The sequence below is a fragment of the Chrysochloris asiatica genome, unplaced genomic scaffold (assembly GCF_000296735.1).
Source record: "Chrysochloris asiatica unplaced genomic scaffold, ChrAsi1.0 scaffold00033, whole genome shotgun sequence".
Classification (NCBI taxonomy): Eukaryota; Metazoa; Chordata; class Mammalia; order Afrosoricida; family Chrysochloridae; genus Chrysochloris; species Chrysochloris asiatica.
The window spans coordinates 19039138-19056195 of NW_006408551.1; positions in this window are offsets into that span (position 1 = coordinate 19039138).

Sequence of the window (17058 nt, forward strand, 5' to 3'; positions counted from 1 at the left end):
TGGCAGCGGTAGTGAGGTTGGCCCAGGATCGGACATTGTTTCGTTCTGCTGTGCATGGGGTTGCTATGAGTCTGTTCCGACTCGATGGCACCTGACAACAACAACATTGAAGCCCTGGTGGCTCAGGGTTTTAGAAGTTGACTGTTAACCCACCAGCCATGATGCAGGAAAAAAGATATGGCCGTCTGCTTCCAGAAAGATGCCCACAGCCTTGGGAACCTAATGACTGATTCTACTGTGTCCTATACGCTTGCTATGAGTCAGAATCAACTCCGTGGCAATGGGCCTGATGTGTCTATGTTCTCTGGACACTTTTAAGATTTTCTCTTTATCTGTGGCTTCAGCATTTTGATTATGATGTGCCCTACTGTCATTTTCTTCATGTTTCTTATGCTTGAAGTTCATTGAGTTTCTTAGATCTATGAGTTTATCATTTGCCTACAGTTTGGAAAATTGTTGGCCATTACTTCTTCATTATTTATTTAATTATTTATTTTTCTTGCTTCCTTTTTCAGAGACTTGGATTATCTCTACTCCTCCCTTTTGCGCTATTTCCTTATCCAACATTTAAAACAACTTTTAAAAATTATCAGGGGGTGCCTCTAATTGTCTGGGATCTACACTAGTCAGGCAGCCCCTAGGGAACCCTCCACCAGCCACCCCAAATAATATACTGTGGGATCTGGCAACAACTTGATGGTTGGAAGCCAGTTGACTGCGGGTTGCCTTTTCCCATTGTCTGTGCTATCTCGGTCCAGCCCAGGAGGACATGAGGTGATGCTGGGACAATGTGAGGCCAAAAGTAGGCAGCGGAGGTTGGGGTGGCAGAGTGAGGGCCCAAAGGTGCCAAGAAAGTAGAAAAGCGTTAGGTAGGCAGAAAGTGGGAAGTGGGAAGAGGGTAGAGGGAGGAGGGAAGGGTACCACTCAGGGCTGTGGCAAAGAGGAAGCAGGAGTTGGGCAACACCTGACCACCATCACCACTCCAGATCCCATGGGCTCCACCTGCATCCCTAGATGTGCTTGCAGGGAGCACCCATTGGCATTTAATTCAGAAAGGATACTGGCTGGGAGATGGGGTGCAGCCCCTGACTCTTGTATAACACTGATTTTGAATAACAACCTGGTCTTTTGAACCTAGCCCTATCTATAAATGAGGAGTGAGTGTATATGTATATTGGTGGTGGTGGTGGTGATGGTGGTGGTGTGCCGTGGAGCCAGTTCTGACTCATAACAACCCTGCATAGGGTTTCCAAGGCTGTAAATATTTACAGGAGGAGAAAGCCTCATCATTCTCCCATGGAACAGCTGGTAGTTTTTTTTTTTTGTTTTTTTTTTAATGTTTTATTGTGAATTATGTGATAGTTTACATGGAAGAACATTAGTTTTACATTCATTCTATCGTATGTCGTTTCATTGCCATGGTTACAATACCCTCTGTGTATCATCAACCAACCAAAGAGAATACCCTACAAGCCTGCCCCCCCCTCCACCCCAAGTCGACAGCACACAGCTCCTCTCCCTCTCTGGGTCTAAAGTCCCCAGCTGCTCCATCGCACCACAGCATCATCTTCACCTCCATCTCAGGCATCACTGTTTCTCTGGGTAGGGTCCCGCTCTCCGCTCTTCTCCCTTGATGGTCCCAGGAACCTCCACTCCTAGATTGCAAAGTTAATCACTCCCTTCCTTGCCATAAAACATCTACCTTTACATTTCCAACCCTCACAATCAGTCCTGATAACAATTATTCACTACTGTATCACAAGAGACCTAGCCACATTTCCTTTCATCAGCCCGGCTGGTAGTTTTGAACTACTGACCTTGAGGCTAGCAGCCCGACTTGTAACCATTATGCTTCCAGACCTGAAGTAGATGTGTACCAATCAACTTGAAATTGTACCACAGTCTACTGGTGTTGTGGTAACCTAGCTGATTTTTGTTTGTTTTGCTACATATATATTTAATTTTTGATGTCTTCAAGTTAACAATTCTTTTTTTCTGTAATTTCTAATATGCTGTTAATGTCATCTAGTACTTCTGATGTGGGGATTAGCACTGGACTTTGAATCAGAAGGTCAGCAATTCCAATCTACCAGCTGCTCCTCGGAAACCTAAGGTCTCCATGAGTCAGAACAGACTCTAAGGCTCTTAAAAATAACCAAGTATGAATGTTTTATGTCAAACATTGTAATTTTGATCTCTAGAAATTTGACTTGGGACTTTTAAATATCTTTCATGTTTCTACTTAACTTTTAAAACATATGATATACACATAATAACGTTTGATGCTCTTGTCTATTAACTTTAACATTGGTCTCTGCTCTGGTTTTGCATCTACTGAGTTTCCTTCCTTATCATGGATCATATCTTTCTGCCTTTCTGATTTCCAGGCAACATTTGTATTGTATGCCAAACACTGCATATTTTCCCATTGGCTGTTGAATATCTTTTGTAGAGTAGTGGTTACGAATTGGGCTGCTTAACATCAGCAGTTCAAAGCTAACAGCTGCTCCGTGAGAGAAAGATGAGGCTTTCTGCTCCCATAAAGATTTATAGTCTCGGAAACCCTGTACAGGGTTGCTATGAGTTGGAACTGACTCCATGGCACATAACAACAACAACAAGTATTCTTCAGGTGTGTTTTCAGATGCAGTTAAGTTACTTGGAGACAGCTGGATCCTTTGAGGGCTTTTAATATTTGTTATGTAGGACCAGAGCAGTATTTAGTCTAGGGCTGAGTTTGCCAAGTTATTGAGGCAAAATCCTCTACCCAATGCTCCATAATTATGAGATTTTCCAAAAGCTCTATCCCTACCAATATGTAAGCATCCAACATAGTTGACTCTAATCCTGTAGCATGGTTCTTTTCCTGGCCTTGGGTTGCTTCTCACATGTAAGTGCTTCTCACATGAACACTTGAGGCGGAAGCTTGGCAATCTTTGGAGTTATTTTTCAGTATCGCTCCCTTCTCTTAAGTTCTTTCCTGTGAGCTCTAACTGCTATGTTTTCTATAGACTCTTAACTCCATCTCCTCCTATCAGAGGTCCATTTAGCTCCACCGGGGTTCCCGCTCCCTTTTCTGCAGCCTAGACACTATCTGAAAGCACTAAGCTTGGGAATCAGAAGATTTGCATTGCCTACTCATCATCTCTCATGATCACCATCCTTATTACCTGATGTTTCCAAAATTGTTCATTTATGTAGTTTGTTCAGATTTTTATTATTTTTTTCAGGCAAGAAGGTAAACAAAGTCCTTGTTATATATCCAGGCTGAAAACAAAAGTCCCTAGTTTATTTTAAAGCATAAAGTTAGGATAGGCTATTTAAGGGGATAGTGAACTGTGGAAAATGTTGGAGATTTCCAAGCATGGACTACAAAACTATTGGCTAAGACACAGTTGGAGGCTGGGTTTATGCACAGGATTGGGAGGAAAGATGACTCAGTAAGGAGGGGAACGAGGTATCCTTCAACGTCAATTCTAACCCCTATGGACTAGAATCCTATGTGTAGAAGTCACAAACAACCACTTTGAGACACTGAAGGTATTCTTACTGTTTCCTGTGTGGACTTTGATTTTTACACTCACTGTATCTTTTTATGAGAATCTTCCAGTTCAGTTTTCTCATTTCCTTGAACCTTGTTCATATCATTTATTTATTGAATGTTGTTGTTGTTAAGTGGCTCTGAGCTGGGTTAGACTCATAGCAACGCTGTATAGGGTTTCCAAGTAGCAGCTGTTGAATTTGTACCATTGACCTTATGGTTAGCAGTCCAGTGTTTATCCTGAAGTGCCTCGCCAGGATTCCTATTTATTGAATGAGTGAACGATATAATAAGTGAGGAAGCGTGGGGGTTCTGTTTGATAATCACTGCACTACAGTCCACAAGGTCAGTGGTTCGAGCCACCTAACCACTCCACAGGAGAAAGAGCAGGCTTTCTGCTCACACAAAGATCTACAGCTTTGGAAACCCTCAACAGGATTGTTATGAATCCGAACTGACTTGAAGGCACTTGACAACAACAGTGAAAAAGTGAAAGACAGATGTACAGTTGACTCTTGAACAATGAGGGAACTAGGGGTGCTGACCCCCCATGCAATAGAACATCCATGTATAACTTTTGACTCTCCCCAAGCTTGACTACTAACAGCTTACTATTGATCAGAAAATTTGCTGATAACATACAAGTTGATTAGCACATATTTAATATGTTGTATGTATTATATACTGGAGTCCTGGTGTGTCACTTCAAGACAATGCACTGGTCCCCAAGGTCAGTTTGAGCCACAAGGTTGGCAAGTCAAATCCAGCAGTCATTCCTTAGAAACCCTATACAAGGTCACTGTGAGTCAGAACCAACTCGATGGCACTTAACAAAACAACAACATACTGGATCCACATAAAAGCTGTATTTTCAACATGAGATAAAAAGGTATTTTGTAAAAAGTGTAAGGTCTTCATGCTTGCTGATGTAGTTGCAGCAATGGCTTCACAATTGACCTTTTCTTTTGTTTTATTTTTTAAAATGGTTCTTATGCAGGATTAGATCTTGAAATGGGCAACAGCAGCGGATCTCAGTCTATGGTTTGTTATCAAGCAATTCAACCTTTTGTTGTAATGTCATGACTTTCTCTGCTTCTTGGGAGTAACTTCCGGTACCACTAGTGGCTGGTGGGTCCCATGGTTTATTCACGGTTTACAGTATTGCACTAACCACAATGAAATGTACATGACAACTACAAGTGATCACTTTTCACTGTGATTCACAGTTTACTGGAGAGACAAACTGTTCACCCCAAGATGATATAAATGAACCCCTGGAGTTCAAACAAGCGTTGTTCAAGGGTCAACTTCCTATCAAAAAGTTGACAGCAGAAAATGTTTGATCAGTAAAACACTTCCTTCTGATGAGTTTTGCACTCTTTATATAAATTTACTTTCTTTGCTGTGGCATTCATTTTCACTTGTATGGAATGTTCTTCCCTCTTTTTACGTACGTACAATTTCTTGCTAGTTAATTCTGTACTTTTGATTTTTAAGCTTTATTCTTTTTCTTCCATTTGCCTGTTTTTTGTTGTTGTTGTTCAGATTTTGAACTTTTTTTGACTTGAACTCCAACTTCTCTAGCTTTTTAAAAAATTTTTATTTCCTATCCTGACATTATTACCAGAGTGGCAGAATCCTCACAGTCTGCATTTTTTTCAGTCCTAGTTGGACATTACTGGTAGTCATTCATCTTGATATACCTTGAGCGTAAATTTAATATGATCTGGGGAACCCATTTACAACTGTATTTTATGAAGTATCACTCTCTGTCAGAAACTTGGCCTCACTGTTTTTGTCATTTGAGTTTTCTGTTCCATCATCCATATAGTCAGCAGATGCTGCTTATGTGCATCTAGAACATCCAAGATTGCAGCACAGGACATTGGCCACCATATCTTTGTAGGTACGTGAAAGGACTATCTTGGATTAGTTAATTAGAACCTTTGTCTTGATTGGGATTTGGCAATCTTGCTTAACACCTCATGTATCGATGGAATATAGCTGCCAGCAAGGGTGGGTTTCTGCAAAAAAAGTTTGAATGGCTAATTAGAAATGCCAGTAGTCCTTTCTCCCTTGGAAATATCCCCATTTATGGTGGTTATTTTTCTTTTCTCATATTTGGCTTGATGATCTGTGTTTTCTATTATTATTTCACTTGTGTATTGAGAACATTTTTACAATAATCAAGACAAAACCACACACACACATCACTAACATTAGTCACTCCATTGTTCTGGCTGTCTGCCATTTCTTTCTTTCATGGGTCACTGAAAGGCATGGTCAGAGCTATAGTCAGGAAGACTTCTGGACTCATATGGCAGTGGGTAATAGGTTCCAGGGTCATGGTCAACCCCTGTATCCAGAGCCTGATGGAGTGCCTCCCTTCTTGATCTGCGACTGTACCATGTGTCTCCAGTCTCCTCTGGATCAGTGAGAGAAGCCCAGTTGTCTGTGAACAAGATGTTCTAGTGTTGAGTCTTGTTTCTTGTCTCTCAACTCATATCCAGATTTTCTTCTCAGATTCCCACAGACTCACTCCTTCGGGGTTTTTTCCGTCTTCTTCTTGTTATTTGTACTACATGTTCCTGCTTTAGGCTCTACTTTATCCATATTTGTGTCATTTTAATTAGTCCTGTAAGATTTTGTTTGAACACCACCCCCTTCCTTTCACTGATGACTGTGTGTCTGACTATTCCACTTGTCTCTGGCTCTATTCCTCTCTCCCTCCAATGTTACATCTTTTCTATCTATAGTCTATTACTACTGAACATGATATCCTCATTGTCTTTTTCTTTTTTTTAAATTTTGTTTTGTTTTTTTCTTTTCTTCTGTGGATATCTTGAGTTACTCTCCCCCTTATTGTCCATGTTTGCTAACATCATGCAAAGCTAAAGAATCTAAGACAAGGCAACATGATCCTTCCTCTACCAAAGTAATCTTCTGCCAGTATCTCTCGGTCATTTAAATCTAATTACCTTATCTGCTCTGGCCTTGCTTTTACTTATTTCATACCCAATATGAAATCCATATTTTTCTTTCTTCATTCATATTTAAAACTTCTAGAACAGATGCTGGCATGAAGTATATATTAGGGGGCTTTAAAAAATTCATGGAAAAGTTCAATTTTTTCACAGACTCTTTGAAGCCCCCTTGTATTTAAGAAATATGTGTTGCATAGAAGAACAGATGGATGATTGAATGGTTGATTATTACTTCACTGTTGTTGGTCATTACTTAGTTGTGGGTTATTTCCCTTTCTTTTAGTCCCTGGTAGCTGGCCCTACTGATTTATCTTTTTTCTTTTAATAAAATTTTACTGTAGCCTGTTTTACTTTATGACTCCAAAAGAAGGTTACCCAATCCTTCTTTCTAGAAAACGCTGTTGTACCCTGAATTTCTACTTTTGTAATGATTTTCCTTATAATGTGTGTTGATGTGAATTTTTTCAATGTTTGGGTATTAGGAGTTTTTGTGCACAAAAAAATATATGTGAGTATTAAAACAATATCCAGTTAACTTAAGTTGCACATTTGAAGCTCTCATTTTCTAAAATATTTAAGTTCATCTTGTAATTCTGGTTTTACTTATCAAGTAAGTGGTTTTTGTGTATGTAAAACCATCCTTGTACTTATGATTAATTTTATTGAAAGAGATTAAAATCTTCAATTTGATTGGTTGTATTTATAAAAAGTAAATTAAATGCCCTTAAACTTTTACAAACATCTATTATTTAACATATCAAGCAAACCAGAAGCCTGACAGGTCACTTAAACTTCAGCAAGAAAAATCTATGTAAATGTGAATCTAAAACTCTACCCTTAATATGTAATGAAGGGAAACATTCAAATACTGTTTATAAACATTATCAAATCATCAGATACCTTTTCTGGCCTTTTTTCACTAATGCAGATTTCAATTTTCTTGAAACTTCTTCCTAATAAGCAGTCCTTTGTCCTAATAAGATGTCCATTGTCCTTTTAGAAAATATATCAAGATTATGCCGTTGGGATCTCCCAAATCAGTTAACATAACCTTCTGAGCTAACTTCAGTGCCTTGAATTTAACTGATCCAGTAGGTCTCCTCAGTAGCCATTGTTTTTATTGGATCTTTTTTTGAAGACACCCTAATCAGATTAAGACAATTCATTCCTGAGAGAATTTGTCTGCATCGACTCACTGATCACAGAGACATGTTTAAACACTTTTTGTTTGGAATAAACCCAAGGATGTGTGAAATGGAATATTAGAAGCAATACTTTTCGACTTACCCTGTATGTCAGATTTTCTTAACCATCACTGACAAAAGCACATAAACTAACTCCTATTTATAAATCTATTAAACAATATTAATATTATGCACCCATTTGCTTTATTTTTGTGCTTATTCTAAGTCTTCTGGTAGCTGCAAAATCATTGCTCAACAGAAGGAAGCAGTTTACCACCTCAGATAAAACTTATTACATGAATTTGGATAAGCTTAAAGCTTACTGGGTTTGAAGACTTGGGACTATGATATAGTTACTTATTTAGCCAACATTCAATACCAGCAGAGAGTTCATAGGGTTACAAACTTCTCAGATGATTTTACCCAAACCTCAGACAGATTGTGGAGTAAATCTTCCGATCTCTATCTTCCATGTTACTGGGTGAGCTAAACTCTTGTCCTTTTGTTGAAATTGAGATAGCAACCTATGTTCTTTGGTCATTTTAACTTCAAATATGCCAATTGGTAAAAATGATTTTGTAACATCACATAATATGTATTACTTTTTGGCAGTCCTGCTGTGGCGCTGTGGGCTAATGTGTCAGACTGCAAAGTCATTTGAACTGCAAGGTCGGTGGTTCAAGCTCACCAGCTGCTCCTTGGAAACCCTATGGAGGGTCACTATGGGTTGGAATTGACTGGACGGCACTTAAAAACAACAACAACTTTTGGGCAGTAGACTGGATTATGTGCCCCCATTGAAGTGGCCATAAATTCCCTTTATCACTTGGTTAGACTTTTAATTTCTTCCAGTGTTCTTAATCAATCCTTCTGAATATGAAATTATTCAATTTAATTAGATAATTTTATCAAAAGAGGAACCTATTGACTCACATGGCTAAGAAGTCTCAAGGAGTTGCTGCTTCAAGCAAACTGTTCAAACAATCCAGTAATGTTAACAGGAGTCCAGGATTCCCATTCTCAATCTCTCTTTCTCTCTCCTTTTTGCTCATGCTTGGGCCCACTACCAAATTTTGGTTCTCTTTGTTGAGGTTTGGGCTGAATTCTTAAGCTTGTTCCACATAGTAGCAAACACAGTCCAAGCAGCTAATACTGACACTGTTGTTATTGGTAAGTGCTGTCGAGTTGGTTCCAACTCATAGTGACTCTATCTATATAGGGTTTCCAAAGAACAGCTGGTGAGTTTGAACCACTGACCTTGTGGTTGAACAACTGACCTTGCGGTCCAGTGTTTTATCCCACAACGACACACTAGGATTCCTAGGCAGAGTATTGACATTACCAATCTATAAAGTAGGGGCTCTATCTTTCAACATCCATATCACTCCTCCCAGAGAGCCCTGGTTGCTCAGGCTTGGGGCATCTATCTTCCCCTGGAGCAATCACTGTAGCACTGGAAATGAATGTTTTGCTTGAACACCTTGGATCACTAGTTCACCCCATGGTGGGAGAGGCAGGAGGACCTTCTGATTTATAGACTCAAGAGAAACACATGGTGTTGGGAAGGGGTAGTTCTCTGAAGTAAGGTATACCAGGCAAACCAAAAAAGCAAGAGGTGCCCACTGTGGTTCCAAATATATATTGAGATAATTTCATGAGATTCATGTATATTAAGTCTTTGGCTCTTCCCACAGCCAGTTATAACTCTTATCTGTCTCAAGTGGAAAAGCACTTGGCAGCTAATTAGTTCAATCCCTTTCTTGGCATAGCACTATTTCATTTTTGTATTGCTCAATTCAAATCTGTCTTCTAGTTTTCCTGGAACTGTGAATACATTACAGTCTTCCAAATCACACAAGGTCTCCTATATTTGTTTTTCATGTGGAATCATTGCCAAGTGTTTCCAGAATTCTATCCTCTTTTCTATATGTATGGGTGTACATATTCTCTAGGCGAAATCTTGTTTCCCCAGATAAGCCAAATTCCTAGGGATTTGAATTACTAAAAAGAAGTTTACTTAAGCATATCCAAATTCATGTAAGAAGTTCAGTTCCACTACATAATTTTAGTCAGCTGCTTTTAAAATGAAACCTCCTGATGAGTTTTCCTTTCAAGGGATCTTTCTTGCTTTTAGTTTCCCTTGTCAGAAGATGCTTAGCTTCTTCCAGTGTCCTGTCCTTCTGGAATGATGATGATGGTGACATCAGTAACAGCAATTACAATAATAAAGTGACTTTTTGTTGTTGCTGTTAGGTGCCACTGAGTTGGTTGTGATCCATAGGGACCCTATATGCAGCATATGAAATGAGACACTGCCCAGTCCTGCACCAGCTTCATAATTGCTGCTCTGCTTGAACCAAAATGATAATAATCAAATTATTGGCATTGTGCTAAATACTGAAGTCCAATCTATCTTTTAATCTTGACCACTGTACTGTGAGGCAAATGCTAAATCCCCATTTTACACAAAGGAATAAAGACTCACAGTGGTGACTTTCTCAGGGTCAAATAACCAGTAGGTGGAAGAGCTAAGACGTACAATAAGGTCATCCCATCCTTGTTACCTCTGTAGTTAAACACATGAAGACTGTCACCTTCATTTCCCTTTTCAATTCTTCCTCTCCAGTCTTACTGATCTTGCTTTTTTCTTCCAGTCTGTTCCAGTTCTTCAGTCTTTCCTTCCTTCTCTTCCCCTGGTTCCAGTCACCTGTCCCAAAATAGACATTCAATAAACAATTGTTAGGGAAATTAAGAACACTAAATGGGATGTTGCTCGCTTATTGAGCAATCTAAGCTCATGCTTCCATGATGATGCTCTATGTGGAAGGCAGATCTTATTTCCATATCATAATGGAATGGTGTACCAAAAATGGTATAAGAAAATTGAACATAGAAATTAAACAAATAAGCAGACATCTAGGTGTCAGCTCTCTTTGTGGGAAAGAATTAGGCAAAACCATTGAAGAGGTCATGTCCAAACTGATATTTGAAACCCCAGAAAAACAGATCATCTCTCATTTGGAGTAAATACCAATCTCCTTCCATGATCTAATCTTCTTCCCTTACCTCATTTCCTGCTCTTCACCTCTTAACACTCTACTCTAGCCATCCATAAGCATATAGACATTCCCATCACACCAAGTATACTTTTACTTCAAGGCCTTTTTCCTCTGCTTAGAAGCCTACTCATCCTCAGCCTATTCAAGTCTTTGCTAAACTGTCTTTTTCATGAGGACTTCCCTGGCTTTTGTATTTAAAATTATATTCATCTTCCCAAGCATTCTCTTTTTCTCTTCTGGTTTCTCCAGGAAACTTACCATCTGTTAAACTAATATTATTTTTAATTTTCTCACTCCCTCACTGGAATATGTGCTTCATGAGGGCAGAAATTTATGTCTGTTTTGTTAGTTGCTTACCTCCAACTTGGGAACAGTGACCAGGATGCAGTAGGCATTCAATAAATATTCATTGGTTGGAAGAATGAACACATGAAGATCTCCAGCCATTCATTTATTTAAGAGGCATGTGTACAGAAAGAATAAGCCACTCCACTTACCTTTTGTATGGAATACCATAGGAAGAAAGGACAATAAAAGCACACATTTAAATATGAAAATAAATTTTGTAGTCAGGATCAGAGTATAAAAAAGTAGCAGAAAATAGCTGTCTAGAATACTGTCAGTGGAAAAGCCCAGTTTGTGACAAGAATACGTCTTTAAGCCAGGACCAGCAAGAGAAAGACAGATAAACAATTCCAGAGATAGAACCCTTTCTGCCTGAAATCCAGCCCAAGATACTGCCTCCTGTTTTCTGAGAAATAGGAAAGCTCTTGTTGTCAGGTGGGATGCAGCAGGGCAACATACAAGGTAGTTAAGGACCACACGCTGTAGCTTTTATGTGCCGCTGAATCTGTTATGACAGGGTAAAACTACTTCATAAGGTTCCTAGAAGCAAACTGTCAGGTCTTTTTTCCTGCAAGACAGTTAGTTGGTTGACTTGAACCACCAACTTTTTGGTTAACAGCCAAACTTAACCATTGCATTATTAGGCCTTCTTCCAAACAATGTACCAAACCCAACCCAATACAGTGGAGTCCATTTCAACATATAGAGACACAATAGGACTGAGGAGAACTGCCCTATGTGGTTTCTTTATAGAGCCAGACGGTTACATCTTTATTCAGTAGAGCAGCTGGTGGGTTCAAACCACCTCTTTTCTGACTGGGATCCTTCTAAACAGTATGTTGTTGTTGTTATGTGCTGTTGAGTCAGTTCTAACTCATAGCCACCCTGTAAAGGGTTTCTGAGGAGCAGCTGATGAGTTTGAACCACCAACCTTGTGATTAGCAGTCCAGTGCTTATCCTATAATGCCACTCAAAACAATAAAATACCTCTCAATTTGAATGGAGCTTACTGGCATATTTTGGAGCAAATGCTGTTATTATACAAGCACTAATTTGAATAGCAAATCTGCTGCACAGGAACTTTTTAAAGTGTTGAAGAGTAGAGATGTCAGCTTGAGGACTAGGGTGCGCCTGACCCAGGCCATTGTGTTTTCAATAGCCTCATATGGATGCAAAAGCTGGACAGTGAATAAGGAGGATCGTAGAAGAATTGATGCCTTTGAGTTGTGGTGTTGGAGGAGAGTACTGAAAGTGCCATGGACTGCCAAAAGAACCAATAAATCTGTTTTGGAGGAAGTGCAGCCAGAGTGCTCCTTGGAGGCCAGGATGGCTAAACTTCGTCTCTCCTACTTTGGACATATTGTCCAGAGGAAACAATCGCTGGAGAAGGATGTCATGCTGGGTAGGGTGGAGAGTCAGAGAAAAAGAGGAAGACCCCCAATGAGATGGATCAGCCAGGTGGCATCATTGATGGACTCGGGTGTGGCAGCGGTAGTGAGGTTGGCCCAGGATCGGACATTGTTTCGTTCTGCTGTGCATGGGGTCGCTATGAGTCAGTTCCGACTCGATGGCACCTGACAACAACAACAATTTGAATACATCGAAATGCCATCTAATTACCTCTCAATGTTGTGCATATCAGACTGGCAGCTCTGTTCAGGAACAAGGCTAGGTGTGAAAGGATTGCTCTTCCCTGATTTCAACAACATGCCACCTGGTATAGGGTGGTTTTTAAATGTGTTTGTTTGTTTGAAATTTAAATAAAACCCTGAATGGAAAACATTTGTTAAACTCTCAGGCCAACCTCAGAATAAAGGAGTAGGAAAGAACTATCAGCATCGACATTAAAGTGGAAAATTAAGACGTCTTTATAAGCATTACACTTTACCTTAATAAAAACATAATATAATGTAAACAATGCTAGAATTACTGTAAGGACAATGTTTGTTGTTGTAAGGTGCTGTTGGGTCAGTTCCTACTCTTAGTGACTCTGTATAGGGTTTCCAAAGAACAGCTGGTGAGCTTGAACCACCAACCTAGCGGTTCAAACCGACCTTACAGTCCAGCACATTAACTCATAGCTCCACACTAGCACTCATAGGGAGACACTGTTGTTTTTAAGTGCCGTGGAGTAGGTTCCGACCCATAGCGACCCTGAACAGGGTTTCCGAGGCTGTAAATCTTTACAGGAGCAGAAAGCCTCATCTTTCTCCCGCCGAGCAGCTGGTAGTTTTGAACTGCTGACCTTGTGGTTCACAGCCCGATTCGTAACCACTACGCTACCAGAGCTCCTTAGGGAGACAATAGACCTGGGCAAAACTGATGGTCATTGGTGCTCAAGACTTTGTTGGGCATTGTCTTTTTATTCAATGAATTAACAATTTTTAAAATAAAATACTGACTTTTTTCCAAAAAACAATTAACTTATGTTAATTTTACTGTGATGTGGAAAAAATAATTGATGTGACCTTCAGTATACTCAGAAAACACCTACCCTTTAGTATTTTTTCATGAGAACATTCATCTTAATTTAGACTATTGTTTTTCTTTTAATACATCTTTTCTGGTAAATTGACAAACTAGTATCTAGGATCATCAACCTTCAAATTATAATAGCAAACATCACCTAAACCATGGGTCAGCAAATTATTACTATTACTAAAGGGTCAAATCCCACCGCCACTTGTTTCTGTAAATAAAATTTTATGGAAATACAACCACATCCACTTATTTACATGGCATCTATTGTCTATAGGAGGGCTAAGGCAGCACACTGATTAAACCCTTGGCTGCTAATGAGAAGGACAAAGTTTGAACCCACCAGCCAGATGTGGCAGTTGGCTTCTGTAAAGATTGGTGTTGTTTGTTGATGAGTCAGATTGTTGATGACCCTGTACAGGGTTTCTGAGAGTGGCTGGTGGGTTTGAACTGCCAGCACTTACCCTACAGTACCATAGCTTTGGGAATCCTATGGGGGCAGTTCTACCTACTATATGATTCAGGATTGACTCCTTGGCAATGGGTATGGTTTCGGTTTATAGTCTATGGTTTTATTCATTCAGTTGCATAATTGAGATTCCATATAGCTGAAAGCTACTTGGTATTCAAAGCTTAAAGTTTTTTAGTATCTGATACTTTACAGGAAAGTTTTGTTGACACTTAAACTGTTATTGTTGTTGTTGTTGTTAAGTGCATTCAAGTTAGTTCTGACTCATAGCAACCCTGTCTAGAGCTTCCGAGGAGTGGCTGGTGGACTTGAACTACCGACCTTGCAGTTCAAACTGACCTTGCAATCCAGTGCATTATCCTTCAGCATCACATCAGGTCTCCTAACTGGTGGTGTTGTGCTTACGTGCCATGGAGTCGGTTCCGACCCATAGCTACCCTGTACGGGGTTTCTGAGGCTGCAAATCTTTACGGGAGCAGAAAGTCTCATCTTTCTCCCGTGAAACAGCTGGTAGTTTCAAACAGCTGACCTTGAGGTTCACAGCCCGATTCATAACCACTATGCTACCAGAGCTCCTTAGGACTCCTAACTAGTAGACGAAACTTCTGATTAAAGTCTGTAATTGAGTTTACTCTTAAACTAACCCATTCTTCTAGGATGTTGTTTTTGTTATTAAGTGCTATGATGTCAGTTTTGACTCCGAGGAGCAGTTGGTAAGTTTGAACTTCTGACCTTCTGGTTAATAGTTTAGTACTTATCTGACCAGGACTCCTTCTAGGATAGCCTGGGTAAGGTGTCTATAATATTAGGATAAGCCAAAAAGTATTGATTCAAAGGTTGCAGTTTATTCATGCTCTGGTTTATTCCAAACAAAACATGTTTAAACATGTTTCTGCAGTTAGTGGGTGATTTGGTCTGGCTTGGGTGCCTTCAAAAAAAGGTTCTGTCAAAACAGTAACTTCTGAGAGGATCTACTGGACTAGTTAAATTGAAGAAGGAGAGGCCATCCCAAAGGGGTCATCTTAGTTTCCCATACGCAAAGGACATTTAAAAAGAACAAGATTTGAATTCTTTGAGGATGCCCAAACTGTCACTTTGACAAGGTGCAGATCAAAGAATTCAGAGTTCTATGGGGAAGAGATGGAGAGACCACCTTCAGAAGTGTATAGATCTAGATGGAGAATATGTAGAGAAATAACAGCTTCACTTTCTGATAGTTTTGCTTAATAAAGGTGCCTATGATTTTTATTTACCCTGGCAGATTGTCATTCAAAAATGACAATGTGGTTTTCTGCTGTATATTCTGATGGTTACCATTCTACCTACTATGTAACCTTTGTTAGACTAAAATGCTACTCTGTGAAACCGAGAGATAAGAGAGCACAGCGTGAGAACCAATGGTGAGGCATTGCACAAGATGAAACCCAATGAAAGAAGGGTAACGTGTGAGGGATGGGTTAAAACCGACTCTCCTGAAGTGCATATATTTCACAGTTGTGGTGCTAAGACACAGATTGCTTGGAAAGTCATGGGTAGGCAAAGCCAAGCAAAAACGAAAACTTGAGGAAATTTTTCAAGTGAAAAATATTTTTCCTCACAAATTTGAAATATTTTCCCTTTCATGTTATATTCATTTTATTTCCCTTCTGAAATAATACGACTTCATCCTCTGCCAAATTTCTTTCTCCTCTTGGTTTCTGTAACAAACAAAAATTAATTCCTTTACCTGGTTGACAAGAACAGCTCTATAGACTTACAAGCGCCTATTGAAAGAAGTTGAAATACACTGATTTTTCTTCAGTGGCTAAAAATGGTAACACTGACAAACTGAAATTATCTTTCTATATTTTTCATTTTCATACAATTGACGAGGAAGGCACAGCATTGGAAAGAAGCTGAAGTTCTTAGTCTGTGGAGCTTAGGTATTACTCACCTTCTCTCTAGTGGCAGGGAATAAGATCCAAACTCTGACCTGGGGCTTTGTGGGCAATCAGAAAGGAAAACTGCCTAGCAAGAATCATGAATGTTTCAGATAAGGGCTCTTCAGAGAACAGAGGGAGCCAGCTGAAAGATTCTGTAAACTGTAAAGGCCATATAAGTGGGAGGTGTTGCTATTGTCTGCCAATTGTCATCACAACCTCATTGGAGTCTCCATCTGTGGCCAGAGAAGGGAAGGAAGTGAAAGTAAAATGAAGCATTTCTGTTATTATTTAAAAGCCATGTTAGGAACAAGCCTTGCAGGGTAAAAAGTTGAAACTAAATGAGGCTTTCAGTTTTCCGTGGGTTTCAGTGATTCAAATTAGTCCAAGAGCTATGCTTCTGTCTCTCCCCACCCAGCAGTGGTTACACTTGGCTTGGCAGGAGATAAAATACTGCCTTGCACACAGAAACACTTGCCTGTTCCTCAGAGTTTCAGCAAAGTGGGAACCACTTTAGTTTTTCTCTTTTAAAAACATTTCTGTTGTGCTAAAAAAAAAAAAGATCAAATGACAAGAACAGAATTACAAATATTGTGGTGTATTTTAAAATATTATGTTTAAGAAATTGGGAATGTCAACACATGTATTTAAATATGTGCAGTATAACTATTCCTTTTTTATTAAAAAATATTATGTTTATAGGCAACATTAATATAGGGTGCAAGGAGCTCTAGAGGTACAGTAGTTAAATGTTAAGCTGCTAAAGAAAAAGGTTGGCAGTTCTTACCCACCAGTACCTCCCGTAAAGATTGTTGTTGTTAAGTGCCATGTAGTCAAATTTTACTCATAACGACCCAGTCAGTATAGGGTTTCCAAGGAGAGGCTGGTGAGTTTGAACCATGTGGTTGATCTTGTGGTTCAATCAGACCTTGTGGTCCTGTGCTTATCTTACAGGGCCACACCAGGACTCGCCCATAGATATTACAGCTTAGGAAATATTGTGGGGAATTTCTCTGCCAGATATGGGTCATTATGAGTGAGAATACACTTGCATTTATAGTGAATTATATGGAGTCCTG